The sequence below is a fragment of the Periplaneta americana genome, chromosome 10 (genome assembly GCF_040183065.1).
Source record: "Periplaneta americana isolate PAMFEO1 chromosome 10, P.americana_PAMFEO1_priV1, whole genome shotgun sequence".
NCBI lineage: Eukaryota > Metazoa > Arthropoda > Insecta > Blattodea > Blattidae > Periplaneta > Periplaneta americana.
In genome coordinates, this window is record NC_091126.1 from 108,065,626 (window position 1) to 108,083,891 (window position 18,266).

The following is an 18,266-nucleotide window of genomic DNA, read 5'->3' on the forward strand; positions in this document are numbered from 1 at the left end:
AATACAAAAATAATTGCCACCTACACTTCTTGTGCAGTTAAACATGAATAAAACAATGATTATGGAGAAAAACGCACTTTTGCTGGAACCCGCACCCATCCTGTTTATGCCTACTAATTAAAACCAAAATACTATCATATGATAGGAATTATTACTATTCGAAAAGAAACTTAACCTTTAAAATCTTACCTTTTGCTTCCATGTAAAGTTTCTTCATACAGTATGTGTAATTTTCTGTTCTTCACTCTGTTATTTTTTGGCTGGAGCTTCAGTATTATAATAAATAATAACAATAATGCTTACAATAAAACCTCAAAATAAATAGTACCATATAAACACGGAACATAAACATGAAATACGCGGGGAAAGGTATACCAACGCAATAAATTTCACTACATTTTCAGTAACTTCATTGCAAACGTAATAAAAATGTTACTATATCTTTCGGATAACAATCCTGCAGTTAAAATCCGCTGGTAGTACAGAACAAAATATTTAACTTCCAGATTGCTAAACTGGAGTATACGAATCTGGAGCTTTAACAGGCGATCGTAGTACAGGCCCTAAGAAACTTAACCTAATAATAGATATAAGAATTAGAAGGGGAAGAAGAATGAAGCCTCATCAGGCATTGTTAACAAATCCCGTCATGGTGGCGGACGTGGCAAAACAAACAGCGGGGATGGAGAGGTGAAAATGGCTGTGATGATGTGGTGGGCGTTCCGCATGCAATGGCGGCCGGCGGAGAGAAATAGTGATGAAAAAGAAGAGAGAACGAAGAGGAGTGGTTGGTGATAGGACGAAAAATGGCCGAAAAGAAGAGCACGAGAGCCACCATTGCACCCCCCGGTCACCACTTGGAGGAACCCACCTCGACCGGGCGAAAGAACTGGATTCATGGAATTTATAATCGTTTTCTTTCCAAAGGAAATTTCATTTTCTAGCAGGATAACCACCCCGCGCACATCGCCATAAATATTCAAAGACGGTTCACGGAAAGGCATGAAAAAGAGGAGGATTGACAAATATCGAGACAACCCACCTCAAAATCCAGATCAGTTGTGGGACCAAGTTCTGGCTACCTGGGAAGATCTCGCTGAGGACCAGAACTATTTCCGCGATCTGATGGACTCAATGCCCCGAAGATGCCAGGAAATGACAGACGCCAGTGGTATGTGGACAAAGTATTAAATCCACATGCGTATTTTTCTTTAATTTGTTTATTTTTGTTGTATTTCCGGAAGAAAATTGATCTCACAGGAGTTTTCTTAATTCTCCTAGTGGAGCCAGAGTTGCGAAATAATTCGTTTCACTACAAAAAAAATAGAAAATGAAGAAAGGTAACAAGTATAAAAATTAGTTACGTTAATAATAACAAAAAAAAAGTTCTGACCGAGAATCGAACTCGGGTTCCAGGTTTCGCAAGCCAGTATGCTAATGACTGCTCCACCACAGAGACAAACGTATTAAGCGTTACGAGGCATATAATAGGTGTTCGGCTTTAAGTCTACGGAGACAGCGCACATAAACATACTCGTGTAAATCGCTGCCAAAATTTCAACATTTCCACTACCAAGAGACACAACAAAACTGTTTTCTAATGCTGTACACGATTTGCGATATAGTAGACTGGTTTCGTATAAAGATGTTCTGATATAGTTATGAAAAATTCATAGATCGCATTTATTTATCCTTAATGAGCCATTACTTACTGTTCATTAAATGTTAAGAAAATTTGGTTGGTGAGCAGCTCACATTTTAGTGAATCGTTAATATTTTAATGTTCAGTAGTCAATGTTTCATTTGGACTGATTCACTGAAGGTTGGTGAAACCGGCTCATAGACGTAGTTTTGCTAAATGTACTGTGGTAATGCTCAAATGTCACTGTGTGATGTGAGTTATTCCAAGTACATCATCGATTTAAAAATGTGTCACATTAATAGCATTACTGATACAAGAATAACGTTCAATGGTATATATATATATATATATATATATATATATATATATATATATATATATATATATATATATATATAAAGGAATTAACACCGTGCATGTATACACAACAGCTGTTTGTTTTGTTCCTCGAGGACTGCGATGCGAATTAGCGCGCCGCTGCTGCTTCCCAAGTGACGACATGCGCAGTAGAAAACGAGTTTGAGTCAACCGTCTGCTACACCATTATATTCCCACCACGTATACAACATTGAACAGAAATAATAGACCTACATGAAATAAAGTGATTGGCCTATTTAGATCCAGTAGAATCCATTCTTTTCATGCTCGTTTACAGTTTTCTCCAATAGAAGCTCAGTGATTTTTTTTATTTCAGTATGTTTGTGCTCATGAGACAGAGGAAAACAGGTAGTTCCAATAGACGTCACTGTAGTCTCCAATAAATTATCAAGACTTGTAAGCAATGATATGAGAGCGTCGTATTTCGATCGTAGAAGTAACTCAGCCTGGAATAGCATTTCATAAACAGTCATTGATGCATAAATAAGTCCCTCGATGTCACCAGATTCATAGGATTTCAGTTTTATCAATTTTATTTGATTACAGTGCGTCATCACAATCATATAGAAATTATAACAGTGAAGTGGCACCAGTGGTGTATTTCTAAAAATAAAAGTGCCCGGGTTATGGAATTCCGGTATTACCAGCAGTAGTTGTCTTCATCATCGCCGTCGTTTTCATAATCATCACCATCATCATCATAATCCACCGCCTTGGAGCAACGGTTAGCACATCTGACCGTGAAACGAGGGGGCTCAAGTTCAAATCCAGGTTGGGACAAATTACCTGGCTGAGATTTTTTCGGGGATTTTCCATCAACCCATTAAGACAAAATCTGGATAACTTTTGGCGCTGGATCCTGAACTCATTTCGGTGACATTATCACTTCATTTCACTCAGACGCTAGACAACCATCGCAGTTTGTAAAGCGTCGTAAAATAAACCAATTAAGAAAACATTATCGTCACCATTTCTGCATAGATACCTATGGAATGTCAGATGAAGTACATGGGTTCAAATGTTGGAAGATAAATAAAATAAACTGTATATTTCCCTTACCCATTGCATATTATTATTATTATTATTATTACTATTATTATTATTATTATTATTATTATTATTATTATTATTGTAGTAAGTACCGCGCCGTGGCGTCGTGGTCCAAGGCATCCTGCCTAGGACTCGCGTTACAGAATGCGCGCTGGTTCGAGTCTTCATGGGGGAAGAAATTTTTCTCATAAAATTTCGGGCAGTGTATGGGACCGGTGCCCACCCAGCATCGTGATGCACTTGGGGAGCTACGATAGGTAGCGAAATCCGGTTGCGAAAGCCAGCTATAACGGCTGGGGCGATCATCGTGCTAACCACACGATACCTCCATTCTGGTTGGATGATCGTACACCTCTGCTTCGGCATGTGGGCGTGAGGCCAGCATCCGGCTGGTTGATCTAGGCCCTTCACGGGCTGTAACGCCACGGATTATTCTTCTTATTATTATTATTATTATTATTATTATTATTATTATTATTATTATTATTATTATTATTATTGTAGTAATAGCAGTAGCAGCAGCAGTATAAATAGTAATAGTAGTAGTAGAAATAGTTGCAGTACGTGCAAGTGAGAGTAGTACACTTGACTGAAAAATTTGCAAACATACTAATGGAACTGTATGAATTATACACGCGTTTTACTAAACATATAAACATTAGGCTAAACAAGGAATATTTAACTTTTCACGAGACACAATGAACTACTGGGGCATTCTCTCTGAACAGATTCGATTGGTTACACTGGAAACAAAATTGGAGTAATTTCCTGATAGCAAAGAGAAAGAGGCTGTCAGGTCTGCAGAGTAGACACTGAAATTGTTTAATATATATATATATATATATATATATATATATATATATATTACTTTTTATAAATGAAACATTTGATGATAATATGAAATCAAGAAAGCGCCCTTGCACGGTCCAGCCTCGATAAATACTATTACCCTGGCGCCTCAGGGTCCGCCAGGCCTGAAATACACCCGAGTGATACGAGATATTTAATAAGTAAAAAATGTATTTTGTAGAGGGAGGTATGAAGTTTATTTCCATGTACTACAAAACTACATTATAATACTGTATATGGAAATTAGTGTTTCTCAGGTTTCTAAATTTATATCAAATGTGTTCTTAAAAATATTACCTCAAATAGAGCTGCAAATTTCCGCCGTGCTAGGCCGTCTACAAACATTTTACGTACATTTAATTAGTACATTCCTTTGACTTACTGCATGCAAAAGTTTATGGTGCAGAAATGTACGAAACATATTTCTTGACGATCTTTCGGGGGCGCGCCCCAATTTCAAGACGGCAATTTGTCGATATATGCGCGGAAATACAAGAGTTGATGAAATTCTATCTTCACTACTGATAATAGGCCCTACTTCAATTGGAAAGATGTAGTGAATACACACTTGACTATTTAATCCATTTTTTTTAAACATATACAAGAAATATCCTGAAAAAAAGTGCTAGGGCTTAGAAACGTTTAATAAAACTAGGCCTGGATAGATGCAAGTAATATTGGTCCTCTGTAAAATGTTTCTACGTAGAAAATGAGAATGATACTCTATACAATTATTATATCTAGTGTTATGTTAAACAGGAAGTTTTGAACTATTTACGTTGAGTAAAACACAAAATCATACTTGGCACTTTTTAGATGGTGTTCAGTTGTCGCGGTTAATCCTTGCCACCCAAATGTTTCTCCTTTTCTTCTCTCTCTCTCTCTCTCTCTCTCTCTCTCATTAAGGCATCCAATAAAGATGTATAACTGCCTTTCTCCTGCCTTGTGTAACATCCATGTGAACAACATAGTGACATTTTACTGTCTTCAAATTAATAAAGATAACTCATATTTAATCGAATTTAATGGTTTTCTTACGCCACTGCAAGCGAGCTTTAGGTCCAGAGGTCATGTGAACCAATCAGACCGCCGCATTGTCGGCAAGTGGCTGGGAAAACAGTTGCGCTACTCTGTCTATATAGAGCGTAAGTTCCTCTATTCATGACAGTGGCGACAAGAGAATGCGTTCATTTTTATTCGTAGATTAGGTCACGTGGTAACGGCGGCCATTATGCTGCTAAAATTGTGTATGAATAAGTAGTATTAGATACGTTTTCTGCGCTGTAATTATGTTTTCTAATATAAAACCTATGCTCGCTCATAGCAGCCACGAAGAAAGTGACATTGAGTTAGCTTCAGTGTTTTTGGAGACATCACATGAAACACAGACTAGGTATGAGAAAATACAAATTTATACAAAAATTAATTATCCTGTGACAGGCCTGAATTATAGTGAATTTAATTCCTTCTACAATGTTTGCGGTTGTATAATTCAGAGCATCCAGAAAACATCGAAAGCATAATGTTCAATATATATATATATATATATATGCTGTGGGTTTAAAACACCTATGATCTATGAAACATTTACAAGGTTCACAAACATCCAAAGTTTCAGGGAAAACTCTAGTTTTTTTTTTTTTTTCTGAGGAATAATTTAAATTTGTTGTTGAAATGGAAAAGAATTTTGTGAAGTTCTTTGTAACTGTTTTTGCACAATATGTAAATTTGAAATATGCCTAATTTTACTTCAAATAGTTGAGTGAATTACAGCTCAACATTGTATCTCACTGTCACTAACTAAAAAATAAAATTATTAACAAATATAGCCTATCTATATTTTTTCCAATGACTATTTTTCCGAAAGGCCATAATCTTACTTTCATGTTTCCGAAAATAAATTCCGAAAGTCATTCTTCCGAACAGCAGAACTATTATAAATGATTAAAAAACATAGGCTTACGTAGTCTACATATTATTGACTGTAAAATAGGGGGATAAATCTCGAAAAAGCCATCTACAAACATGTCGTGATTTTCACTAAAATTGTAAGTTTCATGTCATGTCAAAAATAATTACCCGGCCTTTATTACTACCTACCTGTAGATAAGTATTAGTCACAAAACAGAAATCTCCACCATGAAGAATTTTTTTAGTACCTGTCGGGAATGAGAAACAGATCTTCCACTGATGTCGGATTCAGGGGTTGATCACTTCTCCTCTCCCTTCGAATTGAATTCTTTAAATTTTCCCGTTAGAAAAAGACAACTTATGGCACCGGAAGGAACTCGTAATTTATTACCGGTACTCCATATTTGTCCACACCTGTGGAGTAACGGTCAGCGCGTCTGGCTGCGAAACCAGGTGGCCCGGGTTCGATTCCCGGTCGGGGCAAGTTACCTGGTTGAGGTTTTTCCGGGGTTTTCCCTCAACCCAATACGAGCAAATGCTGGGTAACTTTCGGTGCTGGACCCCGGACTCATTTCACCGGCATTATCACCTTCATATCATTCAGACGCTAAATAACCTAGATGTTGATACAGCGTCGTAAAATAACCCAATAAAAAAAACTCCATATTTGTGATGGAAGAAGTTTCGGATGTTCTTGGGCTGCACGCTTCATGTTTGTTTTACTTGCACTGTCTTTCTCTCTTCACTATTCGGAAAAAAATGTGGTATGACAGTTCGCCAATCTTAAGCACTCGAAGAAGTTATCCATTGCTGAAAGTGATGGCCTTTCATAGAACATTCCTTTGCTCGAAGTTGCTTTTATTCCCAATAAATGTTTCTCTGCCTTGTAAATATTATTTTTAATATAGAAGTGGATGTAGGCGTAATATCAATTTCATCCCTCCCATTTCAGGTATAGTACTGTACCTAACTACTGTACGCTCTCGCTGAATTTTTTTCTTTGTTAGTGAATAAGTGAAGCGGTGAGATGAAAAACCATTCAAGTCCATTTTTGGCCAAAATTGGAGATATTTATACAACCAACTACTTCGTTTCGCTTGTCATCCATTGAGTTAAAGAACCATTCAAGAACATGATTTTAAGCAGTACTTTTCCATGCATTGTTTAATAAACATTCAAGTCCACGCTTCGAAACAGGTTCTCGCTAGGGGTGTCTTGCGATTGAGCGGGAAAGGAGTTGTTAGTTGTGAGACATTTGTGGTATGAGATCTGGAATGCATTCCTTCAAATCATCAATCCAGATCTTTTTTTTCGATCGTCTGGCAGCAGGTGAAGAAAATGGCAATAACAGTGAGAGTGAGAGGGTTGAGATTCTGAGTAGTGAAACATTTAAAAAAGCATAAAAACTATTAATATAACCTACTATCGTATTTCGCTAATAACATTATTATGTTACATTATCGTCTGAATCTAGCGAAGAAAATGACAAATACTAGTGACCACAATACAAAGGGCTAGGAAACTGAGTAGTGAAATACATTAGAAAATCGAATTTAAAAGTTATAAGAGTGGATTGGAACAAACTGATGGACATCCTGAGAAAATAAGTGTGGACTGGAAAGACAGGAGGCTGTTCAGTAACCTATATATATATATATATATATATATATATATATATATATATATATATATATATATATATATATATATACACAGGGTGATTCAAAAGTCGCGCGACATAGGACATCTCCATTATTAGTGTAAGTACAAAAAAAAGTTTCAAATAAATGTTTTAGATATTGATACGTGTAGTTCTTGTGCAAAATTTAAAGAAAATCGTAAGAGCCATTTTTTGAGAAAATTGCAACAAACATGTTCGCGTTTCAAGTAAAGTACCAGTTTCGTTAGGGAAAACGCATCCAAAACTGAGGTGTCACATCTCTGGAGCGTATGAAACTTAAATTAGAAATGTGGTTTGTGTCGCGCGACGTAATTAATAAATTGTGTTTTATGTGTAGACAGGTGAGTAAGTTGAGAGTCACAATGGTAAACTGAAACATTTTTGCACTTGAACTTTCACGACCTGTGTAATTGTTCGACATGCACACTAATGGAGTAAGTGTTCAAATTGGTGGTCTTTGGTGACGGCACATCCATAGACGGTTGAGGTAACTGCTCCGCACATTAACACTGCAGGTGTTATTTGTGCACATTTTCTCCTGATATTTTTCTGCAGTTCATCCAGTTTTCGAGGCCTGTTGCTGTAAACTACAGACTTGAGATTACCCCAGAGAAAAAGGTCAAGTGGCGTTAAATCTGGCGACTTAGGCGGCCATTCCACTGGATTCCTGCGACCGATCCAACACCCAGGGATAACTTCATTCAGCAATTCGCAGACTGTCAATCTGAAATGCGATGTGTTCCATCCTGCTGAAAGAAAAACCCACGTCTTCTTTCTAGGGGCAGATCATCCAAGTAGGGCAGCAGTGTAGCCTCGAGATGCTATCTGTACAGTGGAGCAGTGAGCTTGTTGTTCAGAAACACGGGACCGATGACCACATCCCCGTGTATGCCACACCACACATTTAATCTTGGGTCAAACTGATTATGAGCCTCTACAGCTGTGTGGGGGTCTCGGCTGCCAGTACACAGCGTTATGTCGATTCACTGTTCCGTTCAAATGGAAACAGGCCTCATCGCTCCAACAAATATCAGCTTCAAGGTTTGGCTGGTGCGTTCGTCGTTCAAGAAACCACTCACAGAACTGCACCCGCATATCTTTGTCATCCTCATGCAGTTTCCGCACAAAGTGCATACGATAGGGATGGAAATGATTGACGGATAGTATCCTGGACACGGACGCTTGACTGGTGCCACATTCTTGCGCCAGTTCCCTGGTTGACCGTGATGGACTGACTAACAGCTTAGCTAGTACACTAGCTGCGTTTGCATCCCCTTGTTGCTGAACGAGGCCGCCCTGAACGTTTTTTGTCATGGATAATGCCTGCTGTCTTGAACCGTTCCATTAAACGACCAATGCTTCCGTGAAGTGGGGTAGGTTGATCTGGATGCCGTCTGTGATATTCTTCTGCTGCTTCCCGTAGACTCAGGCCTCCCGCATGGATGAGAACCATTTCCACCCTCTCATAAATTGTGTACATCGTCTGTTACTACCCGGTTCACTGGTGAAACTAGCACTTACTCAACTTTCTACACAAACACAATTTATTAATTACGGCGCGCGACCCAAACCACATGTCTAATTTAAGTTTCGTACGCTCCTGAGATGTGACACCTCAGTTTTGGATGCGTTTTCCCTAACCAAACTGGTACTTTACTTGAAACGCGAACAAGTTTATTGCAATTTTCTCAAAAATGGCCCTTACGATTTTCTTTAAATTTTGCACATGAACTACACGTACCAATATCTAAAACTTTTATTTGAAACTATTTTTTGTACTTACACTAATAACGGAGATGTCCTATGTCGCGCGACTTTTGAATCACCCTGTATATATATATATATATATATATATATATATATATGAAACAACGAGTTAAAGTCAGGATAGGAGAAGAAATGTCTGAAGGAAGTGAAATAGAGAGAGGAGTACGACAAGGATGCCCTTTATCATCTACCCTGTTCAACATCTACCTGGAGGATTTAGTGAAGAACTGTTTTCAGAACATGGAAGGGGTAAACGTAAGAGGAAAAAGAATAAAGTGCATAAGATTTTCGGATGATATAGCGTTGTTAGCAGAAGAGGAGATGATACTAAGGGATAAGCTACTGGAACTGAAGAACAACTCTAAGCAGTATGGGATGAAGATAAATGCAAACAAGACGAAGACCATAGTTGTCGGAAGGAAAATAAAGAAGGTACACTTGCGAATTCTAAATGAGGCAGTAGAGTAAATGGACAGCTTCAAATACTTGGGGTGTACTATAAGCAGTAACATGAGCTGCAGCCAGGAAGTCAAAAGGAGGATAGCAATGGCAAAGGAAGCTTTTAATAGACAAAGGAGCATCTTCTGCGGACTTCTGGAAAAAGAACTAAGGAATACACTAGTGAAGTGCTTTGTGTAGAGTGTGGCATTGTATGGGGCAGAAACATGGACAGTACGACGAAATGATGAGAAACGAATAGAAACATTTGAAATTTGAAAATGGAGAAGAATGGAGCGTTGGAAGTGGACAGACAGAATAAAAAATGAAGTTGTGTTGGAAAGAGTGGTTGAAGAAAGAATGATGCTGAAACTGATCAGAAAGAGAAAAAGAAATTGGTTGGGTTACAGGCTGAGAAGAAACTGCCTATTGAAGAATGCACTGGAAGGAATGGTGAACGGGAGTAGAGTTCGGGGCAGAAGAAATCAGATGATAGAGGATATTAAGATATGTAGACTATATGCGGAGACTAAGAGAAAGGCAGGAAATAGGAAAGATTGGAGAATGCTGGGTTTGCAGTGAAAGACCTGTCCATGGGTAGAACACTTATGTATGTATGTAAGTAGAACTATTTCTAAAGATAACAGTATTTCTTCTTCTTCTTCTTCTTCTTCTTCTTCTTATTATTATTATTATTATTATTATTATTATTATTATTATTATTATTAATTTGGATTTTTTGTGTCATTCAGACTAAAACTTATAGAAAAATGTTTTCATATTAAGATTTTATGTGAAAACAATGAGAGCGATTTTGAGGGATGGATTCTGAGTAGTGAAACACATTTAAAACAAATCTGACATATAGTAAATGTATTCTTATTAACAATTATTATTATTATCAATCTCATTCAGATAAAACTTACAGAAAAATGTATAAATATTAGGGCCTTTTTTTTCAATAAAATCATTATCATAATAAGTATTTCAATGATTGAAATCAATAACCATTCATCTTTTGCAAATTTGAAATTAATTTTTGGATATTTCCACAAGACTTTAAAATTGGTATACTACTTTGTCTTGATCTCTAATTCAACCAGAAAAAAATTACGTGAAAAATAATAATTAGGTAAGAAATACAAAAGTTATTTGCATTTTTCTCGAAACTTGTGTAAATGGACTTGAATGGTTATTGATCTCACCACTTCAATTTTAACCTCGAAATATAAAATAATGTAAGTATTACTTAGCAACGCCAATCGCCAAAGTATTGTTACAGTATCATAAATTGAGGGGTTAGCTGGAAGAAGGACGTAACTCAGAAAACATAGTTTTGAGACAATCAACAAAAACTATCTGTACCCCGATTCTCTTACTGGAATATAACACCATTCATATATATTGTAGAGTAATACGTTCTCTTGTGATTACAATGAGTTCCATGGTTAATGTTTAAATATTGTACGAGAACGAAGCATTCATTTTTTTAAATTACGTTCTTCTTCCATAGAATAGGGTTGAAAATACTGCAATATTGTCAACTTTTCTATATTTCTAATATTTCTATAGGAAAGGGTAGATATGGTTTATACTACAATAATGAAGATAATTACAACGTATGTTCTACAAAAATATATGTTCGTCTACTAAAGTGTTATCACAACATTAAACATATAATTAATCCCACTTATTTCACGTTGTCATTTTAACTGAAAGTACCTAGAATATAGGCTTACAAACACTATACCAATATAAGTGATCTAATAACCTAACATAAAAAACCTCTAGAATTTTGTGAGGCATATTGGAATATTTGCCTCTCATATCTGTCATTACAGTATCACCTAGGGTCACTATATTTTGTACAGTTATCAGTCGTTTATTAGATATTTTAAACAATGACAAAATAAAGGACTTGCATAAAAATTCTTCTCAGTCATGATACTGTATATTCAGAATATTCTCGGTGCTGTGATTTTACAGTTGTTTGACGTTGCTTAATGGTCCTCCTCTCCAAATGTCCCATAAGAAATGTATCCTGTTGGTTTTTGATTCCAGTTTCCCAAAATCCTCAATGGAAAATGGCTTGTTTCTTTGTAGACATCTCTTATTTCTTCTGGCAGTAACTGGCTTAAATATTTTGCTTGCTAACCTGTCAGAAATGTGATCGTTCCTAAATGACTGACTGGTAGCCTGGATCTAACATTTTATAGCATTGCATACTCCTATATTATTAGTACCTTATATCCAATCTCCATTGACAAAAATAAATAAGTAGCAATACTGTAATCCTTTCACCATTTTTCCTTGCTAGATTATTCTCTCATAGTTTGTTAAACCGTTTCCTTTTTCTACCTTTCCGTATGTAATAGGCCTAATTCATTTTCACTGATACTTTCAACATCAGGAATATTATATTCGCTTCCATTAGGCGAAAGACAGGATAGATTAGAACATTCGCCAGACAACGCAAACACCCTTGCAGTTATCTTCGCCGGCCCTCGAACCACAGTAGTGAGATGGAAGACGGACGCAATTCAATAATACCTCTCTATTGCAATCTATTGGGAGTAGAGGCATAACATTGTGGTGGTTGGTACAAACGAAGCCAAAGAACGCATATAGCCATTTTACGGATAAACGCCGTAATTCAAATTACGCCCTTCTTCCAGCTAACCCCTCAATTCTCATGCGGATATCTGTATAATGGTTAAAGAAAAAATTTCCTTTCGGAAAGTTGTATCAACATTACCAATAACTGTTGCGGAAAGCTGGTTTCGGGGAAAGGATTTCGGAAAGAAGTAGATACAAATCGAAAAAGTAGAGGTTAGGAATAATTGTTTCGGAAAAATTGTCAGGAATGAAGCAAACCAGCTACCAGTACTAAAACCTATGCAAGTACAGTAAATCCCTTGCTGAATATTCATTGTAGTGGATAAGATTTTCTCCACATTTTTAAGTGCAAAGATCTACGTGCTGTGTTTCACAAGAGAATTCTAATAATAATTTAACTGAAGGATAATGTAAGTCAATTTTATTCACAATCGAGAACTGAAAAAAACCTCAACCTTACTTGACAAGTAAATTAACAGTGAAAAAACATATGCATTGAATAAATGAATTTTTAAATGTAGTGCATGAAATAAAACCTTATCTGAAGTCCGGAATTTCATCAACATCGAAGGAAAGCTGAAAAACCCCTGAGGCTACAAATTCCTGTGGGGGGGGGGGAACAAGTAAGTCATCTGAAAGAGATAAGACTCTGATTATGTCAACTAACAGAACTTCTTATGGAGATTTTATCGCAATTATATTTATAATAAAATAATTATAATCGATTACACTTTTAATTATTTTATGGCAAACTCTTAATAGGCCTACACAGAATGACCGGCCTAAAAGTTATACACAAATAACGGCGTATAATGCGAAGATAGAAAGTATCTCCGAGATTTGTTCTGTCATACTTGCAAGATCATTGTTGCATTACCTGCCGCGCAAGAGCAGAAACGGAATGAGGACAGGTTATGATCAGTCGTTTCCATGTCAGTCGAGATCTGTATTGGAGTCATTCCACGTCAAATCGCACAGTCATAACACACTACCTTCTCGGAAATTGTCGAATTTTTTTTCATGAATTCCAGACATCAAATAAAGAGACCCGTATTGTTTTATTTTCACAATTATTAATTATTTGTGTAGTTATGACTACCTGAAATTACGCAAATTATGCGCGCACTGTTACATAAACTCACATCGAACTCTGTGTCTACAAATAATTGAGATTTGCGGTTTGGCGCACTTTAAATACTAAATACAACAATTTATTACTTTAGGCCTATCACTAACACTATCACTGACTACACTGTTACTTTTTTCTTTAGACATCATCCTGATTGTGCTGTATTTTCAAAATTGTCTCATAATAATCTCTTTCTATTATCTAAAATCATTTGAAATATATTAACATTCTATGTATTTTAGTTTAATTCTGCTACACAGTTTATTTCAGTGTTTAATTAATACTTCATAGTATTTTGTTGTTTAATTCGTAAATAACTCTTGTATACATGTAACTCTCATCTAAATCAAATTGTTGAATTCTTTGTAAGTTCATGCATATGTATATACACTTTTTGCTGGTTGAGTGGAAGAGAAGGCCTTACGGCCTTAACTCTGCCAGCTAAAATAAATCATTATTATTATTAAAATCATTATTATTAATAAATGTAAAATTTGGCGTATTTTTTAATCATTTCTTTTTCAAAGCATAATTACCATATTAAATAGCCAAGTTAAAAATCTGAAAAAAATTATAGACTTGTTCCCTGATGTATTATCTGTAAACTACTGCCTTTAGAAATGTGGGATCTCCACACATACATTTGTAACAATTTATTTTCCGGAGGCATGCACGCGCTCGCGATTTCCAGCTAATGTACTACTTGCAGCCATAGACAGACTAGAAGGCTGTCGGCGGCAATTTTTACGAAATCCCCCGTTGCATGTAATATCTGATCTCGCAACACTACGAAAGAAATGCATTCATTCATCAAATGATCAATAACTTAAGGAACAGTAAATATCTAAAGTTATCTTATTATTGTCAGAACAGCTAAGAGAGGGAGCCCTTCACAATGGTGTATGTTTATACTGTAATATAGCGAAGTGTTTAAAGATAGCAAGGCTAGGTAAGGCAGTAAACTTTATGGCAGTAAACAGATCGCAGGAGACAAAATATAGAAGAGAAAAATAATCAGTTTGGGTTTGAATTTCACGGAGTGACGTGACTTCTATACAACATCAGTGACGGTAAAGAACGCATAATATATAACAAGTGTTTAAATCCATTTAGCCTTTCTAATCACGCTTTTAAAAAGAAAACACAAAGACGCATAAGTCGCGATTTATTGATAAAGCTCAATTTAAAGGAGTCTTTGAATGTGCGAATATGTGATTCGTTCCTTAAAAAACCTACCAACTTAAAGATAGGTCAGAATGAAATTATATGTGAAGCCGGTAGTTCTTGTGATATTAGTAAACATGAATCAAATAAAAGTGCGGGCAGAGAGAGTGATTATCCCAGTTTTTATTCTAGCAGATCTATGGATACACCGCTAGAAATCACCAATATTGAGGAATTAAACAAGAGTTTGATGTCAATAGAATCCCCTATCAAGAAAAGAAAACTACAACGAAAACGATACCCCCGTGAAAAGTTAAAAAAAATAAAAGGCTTCCAAGCAAGTAAAGTTTTTCATGTAGAAGATGCATCGCCATCCCTTCAAAAGTCGCCATATTTCATTTTTGACGGAATACAAAGAAAATGTACAACCTGAAAATTACATAGTTAGGCCTATTGCAGACTTTTCTGAAAATTATTCATTTGTAATACAAGATTGAGTACAAGGTGTGCATTGGAAAAAATGCCAAGACACAATACATCCTTTCGTAGTATATTTCAAAGAAGATACAGAAATTCGTCACAAAAATATTGTCGTCATCTCAGAAAGCATGAAACATGACACCGATTCCTTTCATTGTTTTCAATCCGAAGCAATCAACTTCTTAAAGCAAGAATTCAACGATATGAAAAAAATCATTTACTTTCCCGATGGATCAAGTTAACAATACAAAAACAAAAAGAATTTTAAAAATAATTGCTTACATGAAGACGATTATGGAATTAGTGCTGAATGACACTTCTTTGCAACGTCGCATGATAAAAGTCCATGTGGTGGCATTGGAGGAACTGTTAAAAGACTTGCCACGAGAGCAGCCTATACAAGATCCCATAAAACAACATCAACAAAAAACTGTTTGATTGGTCACAAAAAACATTTCTAAAGTGTCATTTATATTTTGTGCATTGAATAAGCACACTGAAAATTTGCAGGCCAGATACCACAATCTAAAACCAATAACTGGTACATTAAAATTACATTCTTTCATTCCGTTGTCAAAAACTGAAGATTTAGGCCTAGTAAAACAATTTTCTTTCAAGAAAGAATGTAGGCGAATGAAAATTTAAAGTGTAGTGTGAATGAAAACAAACGTTTAAAAAGCATAATGTACAAATATTTGAGGATATCATAATAAGTAAATTAGCAGTGTTTTCTCGAGTGACTTGATCCCTACTGTGTGTAATCTTGCAACGTTCAGTCGATCATCCAGCGCCGATAAACCTCCCAGCGCGCTTCAACGCTTCCCGTCCACTGCTGCTGCACCGACCGCTACACATTGCGTCGTAAGTAATTAAATTTCCATTAAACTATTGGAGATCCCATTGTGATTTTTTCTGGAATTATTAAGAATACTTCAGTGCACCTAGTAGGCATTTTTTTAGATTTTTAATACGGCTATTTCACATTGATATCTAACTTTTAAAAATTGAATCATAAAAAATATTTGTAATAATTATATTAACATTAGTTAGTAAATATTTAACAAAAGACAGTACTTTAACCTTTTAAATGCATTTTTCAAAAAAAAATTTAACATAAATATCCTCGGAAATATGACGCTATAAATGTTGGATTGTGCGACATTTTTAACGAATTTTAACATGCAATATTTTAAAAACAAGTGGACTTAGGAGGAAATAAAAGTACACTTGTTGGTTTATTAGACCCATAGAGTTGGTTAAAAAAATATAAACGCAATCAGAAATATGAAGGTCAAAATTTGTATAATTTTGTGCGATTTGACGTGGAATGACTCATTGCCAGCCGTGCTATTTGGATCGTACATGTACGTTAATTTGGTACCATATACGATCGTACGATCCAACCTACGGATAGTACGCAAAATGTACGATCCTGTCTGCAAATAGAAAAAAAACTTGTTAAAAGAAGAGATTGTAAAAATGTGTTACAATTTACGACATTTGAAATTTTATACTCTATACTATATTTCTGCAGTAATCATTATATTTCACTTATACATTCAAAGTAGTTTTTGCGTGTAGCATTTCTGGCTACAAGTGCTGTACCATACAGTCCATTGGCGCAACAGAGATTTTTATACACAATGCTCTCTTATGTTTCCAGGTCTAAGCGACAACTTGATTTTTGTAGACTAAACATTATTATAGTGATGCGCTAAGAAATCAAATATTATGTACTTGTAGCTATCAAAAAATGATGCGAACAAAGATTTTTCCTTCGTTTATTACCAAATTTCTCAGAGATATGGTCTCTCTAATCCTCTCAATAGTCTCAACATAATTACTGTTGTCACGAAAGCATATAATAAGTTGATACTAGTGTTTTGGGAATTCCGTAACAGTAAAAGAAAATAAACAAATTCGGTATACATACCAAGAAACTTGGAACAGTTTGCAACATTAGTCCCTTGTACCATTCGTGTTTTGTGGTAGCGCACGGGTTAAGAAATCAGGTGTCATTACCTTAATTTCTGACGTGAAACAATGGCAATAGAATCAGAAGATAGTGACAGTGGTCCTAGTACATACCCAGAAACAAAACTTGGGCCACCTAATTTTACCAAGTTCCAGATACAACGCATTGCATATGCGCAGTAAACAGAGGCGCCTAAATGTATGCCACTTATGGACAGTCTTGCGAAGCTTGTTGCCTACGTAGAGGAGGACTGCTACCAAGACTCGGCCCATTTTTTAATTCCGTATCTGTACGCCCTACTTCCAAAAATCTACACCCTGTGCACTTGAATATATAATACGGATATATATACATGATAATGGTTGTTCATAAAAAAAAATTTGATAACCAAAACCTATGTAAAGAATCGATTGGTGGTAGTATATTTCCCGTAACAAACCGGAAGTAGTGCTACCTGTGGTCAACTTCGAAATTTCAAATGAGAACATGGGTCACTGAAGGTACCATTGGAAACTACTTTTAAAAAGAATCAACTTTTACTGAAACTTTTTTTTCTAATTTTTATTGTTTACTCACAAAGCAACAAAAATGGTATCTTCTGAGAAATCCTGTATGCTGGTTTTTTTAGTTGGTTATTTAACGACGCTGTATCAATTACGAGGTTATTTAGAGTCGATGAGATTAGTGATAGCGAAATGGTATTTGGTGAGATGAGGCCGAGGATTCGCCAGAGATTACCTGGTATTTACTTTACGGTTGGGGAAAACCTCGGAATAAACCCAACCAGTTAATCAGCCCAAGCGGAGATCGAACCCTCGCCCGAGCGCAACTTCAGACCGGCAGGCAAGTGCCGTAACCAACTGAGCCACGCCGGTGGCTCTGTATGTTGTTTATGTAGTACACTCTTCATAGTAAGTGTTAAAAATGTACGTCACTCTGTGCTAAACAATGTTCTGATAACCTCCTAAGATCTGTGATTGCACTTCAGCACAGCTGAGAAACCCACAGGCTTCCCTAATCCTTTGTTTCATGTCTTCTCTAGTTGATGGACGCACCTGGTAGACCATGTCTTTAATTCTCCCTCACAAGAAGGCTTGCCATTTGACTCAGGATTGTACCATAATACAGTGTTTAGGATTCTGAAAGACAAATTTCATTCATACCATATTCATCTCCATCAGGAACT